Consider the following 6194-nt stretch of genomic DNA (forward strand, 5'->3'; position numbering starts at 1 on the left):
TCAGTTTTCATCGGCAATTTTAATTTCACCAAAATCATGGTTTCTTTTTTATGCTTATAGTGTGTTAGTTCTCATTGCCTAATCTAAATGTTGTTTGGATGCATAAGAGAAAGTGTACTTTCTCGAGAAGGACCGACATCACCATCAAGTACACCATCGAGGTAATTCACCATTCCACCAACAACTATGTTTTGCTCTACTTGCTATCCTTAGATTTGTTCTTTGATGTAAAAGCACAAAGAAAATTTAAGCTATGTAGATTATTTGATGTTAGAGCATATATCTCCATATGTGGTTTTGGTAATTGATGAAAATCCCTATGGAGGACTAATGGTTGCCTTAAGTTATATTTATAGGATTTGTCCATAGGCACTTCTTGAACTCCAGCTGTTGGGCTCAAGGAGTTTATATGATGACCAAGATGGTATTCAAGGTATTATCCAAAGAATGGTCATAGAGACACAAGGTTGATCAAGATCTCAGACAAAGAGTAAATCAAGATGATCAACACACAAAGCGTACAAGATGTACCAAGAGGGATCAAGTGATCCCATGGTATGGTAAGCATTGTCCATTACGTGTTTGTGTACTAACCCATGGTCTTCGTGAGAGTTCTATGTGGGGGGTTAGGTGTGTTTCCATGGGCTTGCGTCAAAAGGAAGATCCCATACAAACCATGAAGGATGACGTCAAGTGGAGATCGTCATCAAGATTGCGGTGTGCAAGTTCAAGTGGATCAACAGGAATATATCATGCTTGAAGCTTGTCGTCCATTGTGGTGGCAATGGGCTGGTGAAGATATGCTGAAGAGTGGCTCACCCATAGTGAGTATGGGGGAGCAATCAACAAGTCTTCATCAAGCCAACGCAATAAAGAAAGGTGGTCCATCTTGAGGAAGCCAAGATCATCATCATCTAGCTAAAGAGGACGAGGTGCAAGGTATAGGTTTGCCCTTGATAGGTTTTCTGTTTTAGGATAGATTGATGTTCTGTCAAGGGGGGATCTCAAGTGAGTAGCTTGATCGTATCGTTCGTTGAGAGCTCAAACCATTTCCATCCTTGCATCATACTTCTTGGTTCTCATTTGGTGTTTCTCTTTGTGAGTTTTAGAGCTTATGGTCATCTTCATGACAAGCTCGAGTTCATCGAAAACGGAGTCCATATGCATCTACTATGATGTTTTCGATGTTGGAGTTTTTGCCGGTTCTTCATTCATAGAGGTCTCACATCTCTATATCATAGAGGTCTCACATCTCTATATCATTGGCTGTTTGGATAGCTCTTGTCGTCCTGAATCCAACAAGCTTGGGTTTGCTCGATTCGGAGCTCGTATGCGAAAGTTATGGTTGTTTCTGTGGCGAGCGGTAGTACCGCTGGACCTAGCGGTGGTACCGCTAGAGCTCGCGATAGTACCGCTGGCCTTAGCGGTGGTACCGCTAGAGCTAGCTATAGTACCGCTGGCCCAGCGGTAGTACCACCACTGGTCAGCGGTAGTACCGCTCCAGGACTTTAGTATCGTCATCCTTGCGGCTGTACCATGTCGAACTTTTTGCGAAGATTTTCTTGGCGGTGGTTGGCCCGGTAGTATCTTTGCACTACCATGGGCTCAACGGTAGTACCGCTGCAGCCAGCGGTAGTACCGCTGGGCTCGGGCTGTAAGTGGGGGTAACAGTCTGATTTCTTCCCCCACTATATAAAGGGGGTCTTCTTCCCCCTTGGTTTTTACTTATCTATTGAGCTCGTGTTCTTCCCCCATTGTTGACCTTCTTAGAGCTTGCTAACTCTCAATCCCTCCAATGATTCTTGCTTGTTCTTGAGGGAAAAGAGAGAGGAGATCTAGATCCACATCTCCACCAATCACTTTCTCCTCTATGTGAGGGGAACCCCTTGGATCTAGATCTTGGAGTTCTTTGTGAGCTCCTTGTTCTTCCTCTCATATTTCTCCATAGCTTTTGTTGTTGTGGAGGGATTTGAGTGTGAGGGACTTGACCACTTCGTGTGTTCTTGCTATTGCATTAGTTGCATCGGTTTGAGTTCTCCACGGTGATACGTGGAAGTGAGAAGTTGAGAAGCTTATTACCTTTGGTACTTAGTACCCTAGATATTTTTCTTCGTGGATGCTTTGGCGTCCTAGAAGCTTGGTGGTGTCTCGGAGCTCAATCATTGTGGTGTAAAGCTCCGGGCAAGCGTAGGGGGTCTCTAATTAGGTTGTGGAGATTGCCCGAGCAATTCGTACGGGTACCGGTGACCGCCCCAAGGTTTGTCATTTGTACGGGTTCGGTGACCGCCCTCAAGGGCCCCTTAGTGGAATCACGACATCTTGCATTGTGCGAGGGCGTGAGGAGATTATGGTGACCTTAGTGGCATCTTGGGGAGCATTGTGCCTCCACACCGCTCCAACGGAGATTAGTATCCGCAAGGGTGTGAACTTCGGGATACATCATCGTCTCCGCGTGCCCCGGCTATCTCTTACTCGAACCCTTTACTTATGCACTTTACTTTGTGATAGCCATATTGTTTATTGTCATATATCTTGCTATCACTTAGTTGTTTATCTTGCTTAGCATAAGTTGTTGGTGCATATAGGTGAGCCTAGTTGTTTTAGGTTTTGTGCTTGACAAATTAAACATTAGTTTTATTCCACATTTGTTCAAGCCTAAACCGTAACTATTTTAAAGCGCCTATTCACCCCCCTCTAGGCGACATCCACGTCCTTTCATTTGATCTGAAGAGGGTCAAGATGACCTGACCTATTGTTTATTTCCTTATTATCTGCTGCTTGACCTGACATTATTTATGTCCAAACCCGTGAGTATAAGCTTTGCTCATCATCATCACCCATAAGTGGTGCTATATACTTAACGTATTTGTTGTCTAATTTGCTCCATCATCTTTCCTGATGTACTTCAACCTAAATATGTTGGTTGTAATATGCGTGAATGATGCAAGTACTTGATATTCCATTTTGTTCTTGTAGGTGATGGAACTTCTTTTGCTGGTAGAACGTCATTGACGACTTCTTCCAACGCCGAAGAGCATATTCCATGGTATTCAAGAGTAGCTAGCTTTTACGCTACCAGAGCGTTTTATGTGTGGATCGCAATATTTTTTATTGTGTGGAATTTTGTACGGGTGAAGTTTGAAGTTCCCGGGTATGCAATTTTGGATGGTTAAACTGGTTGTTGTAATTTTTGCAAGTATATGGAGTTTCATGTGTTCCGTTCTGACTCGAATATTGCAATAAAATGATTTTGGCTATTATTTGAAGATTTTCATATGTTTTCTCTCATTTGTGTGGGATATATTGCTTATTAATAAGTTTTGAAAAAAATCAGAACCTGACAATTGGGACCCATTGCCCAAAAAACAATGGCACTTGGGACTAATCTAAAAAGTGGAGCTGACAATAAGGCTGGGAATTGAAAATAAATATATTATTAAAAGGCCATGATCCAGAAAATAAAAATGCTGAATTGTAGGGCTAGATCCATGTACCTGATCAAAATCAACAGGAAAATTAATAGTAAATGGGCTGGATTATTGGGCTTGGCCCATAAAAATGGTTGAACACACTACATAAAATGTGTTAATCCGTAACAGATTTGAACTTTCACATATGTGCGCACAACCTTCATGTTTGGTCACCCATGACACATCTGAAATCTGTCATGTATATCACATCGTAATTTGACCATTGTGCACTCCATGACAGATTGCCAAAAATGTCATGGGCCCATGTTGATACTTGGCTGTCATATACTACTATCAAATAATGGCATTGATCATGCATTCCATGTCATCATTTGACATGGCAGCCAACATGGATCGGACATGGCAGCCCATGTAGTAATCGACCCAATTAAAATTTTGGACCACTAAATTTCAACTCTATTCAAGACCATCGACCCATGTTTTAGTCAGCCCCATAAAAAATTGGCCCATTAAATTTGTTGGGACAAGGCCCACTCATTTTGGTACAAGACATTAGGCCATCACCCATTTATCTTTGTTCCATGGAAATCATGAATCAACAAGAACTTTACTAATCATATATACTAATTTCATTAAATAAAAAAGGAAATGCATAACCATAGTAGAAATTGTTTTTAAGAAAAAGAAGAAATAGACCACAATTAACTACATACTTTTCCGCACACTACCATAAAATGAACAAAAAACCAAAGAAACTAAAAATTACAAAAAGTCTCAAAACTATACTACTCTACAGAGACCACAACCCCCTTGATCGCGTCTCCCATCGCTCGCCTAGCACCAATTGAGGTTCATCCCCAATCTTTTATGGACGCAGATGTGCATGTATCCGTCGTGCTCGATGGAGAAGCTAATGATGAGGATGAGAAATGAGAAGAATGCAGACCTCACATCAACGAACTGGCAGCAGCGGCCTAGCATGAGGCAATCCCCGACGACAGATCACGCATCCCTCCGGGCGCCGCGACGCAACTTGGCCACGCACCCTCGCCGGCTTAGTGCGGCAGCATCGGACAGACTGGCGACACAACACCCTGACGACGGTTCGACACAACGCTTGTCATTGGGTGGTAGTATCCACCTGGTGCAACACCCAGGCAACGAGTTGGATACTCTCCTCGACGGCAAACCTCGCTTAGGCTACCAGCAACTAGGAATGACGGATATGGGAGAGTATCTGGAAGAGACGAGTTGCAACGGTGAAGATTGGGGAACGAGGAAAAATGAATAAGGACTGGTAGGTTTGGCTGGCCACTTTGTTTACGTGATACGTCTCCAACATACTGATAATTTATGAAGTATTCATGCCAGTATCCTACAAGTGTCATATAATTTTGGGGATATTTTATATTATTTTTGGGACTAATGTACTTACCCAGTGTCTAGTGGTAGTTACTGTTTTTTGTGTGCTTTTTGTTTCGCGAAAATTCCATATCAAACAAAGTCCAAACACGACAAAAATTTATGAAGATTTTTTCTAGAATATATGTGAATTTTGGGAAGAAGAATCAATGCAACACGGTGGCCGATGGAGGCACAAGCCAACAGGGCGCGACCAGGGGGGTTGGCTGCACCCTGATAACTTATGGCTTGCCCTTAAGTCGGCTCGGGACCTTCTTTTGTCGCAAGAAATATATTTTTCCGATAAAAATGCCCTCAAAATTTCATCCCGATAGGACTCACGGATCTCTGGATATTTAAAAATTGATGAAGGGCCGGAAAACAGGAGCGAAAATAGGAGAGAAACACACAGAGAGAGATCAAATCTCGGAGGGGCGGGGAGAGAAACACACAGAGAGAGATCAAATCTCGGAGGGGCTCCTGCCCCTCCGAGATCCATGGCGGCCAAGGACCAGAGGGGAGAAACCCTCCCCATCTAGGGATAGGCCATGAAGGAGGAAGCCTAAAAGGGGAGATTCTCTCCCCCTCTCCTCGAGTGGCACCGTATTGCCGCTAGGGGAGCCATCGTCGCGGTGATCGTCTTCATCACCTTCTCATCGTGTTTCAGCGGTCCACTGTCCTGCACCCCACTGTAATCCCCTACTTGAACATGGTGTTTCATGCCACATATTATTAATCAATTATGTGTTTCCATCCTATGATGTTTGAGTAGATTTATGTTGTCCTTTGGGTTGATTGATGATCTTGATTGATTTGAATGTATGTTTTATTTTGGTGCTGTACTATGGTGCCCTTTGTGCCGCGCACACGTGAGGGAATTCCAACTGTAGGGTTTGCAATATGTCCAAGATTCGCTTATAGTGGGTAGCTAAAGTGACAAAAGCTTACAACCAAGTAAGAGAGTTATTTGCGTATGGGAGTTAAGGGGACTTGATGTTTAATGCTATGGTTGGGTTTTCCTTAATGATTTCTAGTAGTTGTTGATGCTTGCTAGATATCAAATCATAAGTTCATACGATCCAAGTACGAAAAGTATGTTAGCTCATGCTTCTCCCTCATGTAAAATTGCAAGAATGATTACCGATCTGGTTATCTTTTGCCTAGGATAATTCCGCACACCATACCATCATTATTCCGCACTCGGTATTCGTAATATATTGTGATATATTCTAACTCTATTTATCACAACAACTATTTTTCATATTTGAGTTCTTCAATATCACGCAAATCTATCCTCTTTATACCCACAACGCAGTTTTATTTCTCATTTCTAGATAGAAGCAAATGTTTGGTGTATGTAGA

The sequence above is a fragment of the Hordeum vulgare genome, chromosome 2H (assembly GCF_904849725.1).
Source record: "Hordeum vulgare subsp. vulgare chromosome 2H, MorexV3_pseudomolecules_assembly, whole genome shotgun sequence".
Taxonomy (NCBI): Eukaryota; Viridiplantae; Streptophyta; class Magnoliopsida; order Poales; family Poaceae; genus Hordeum; species Hordeum vulgare.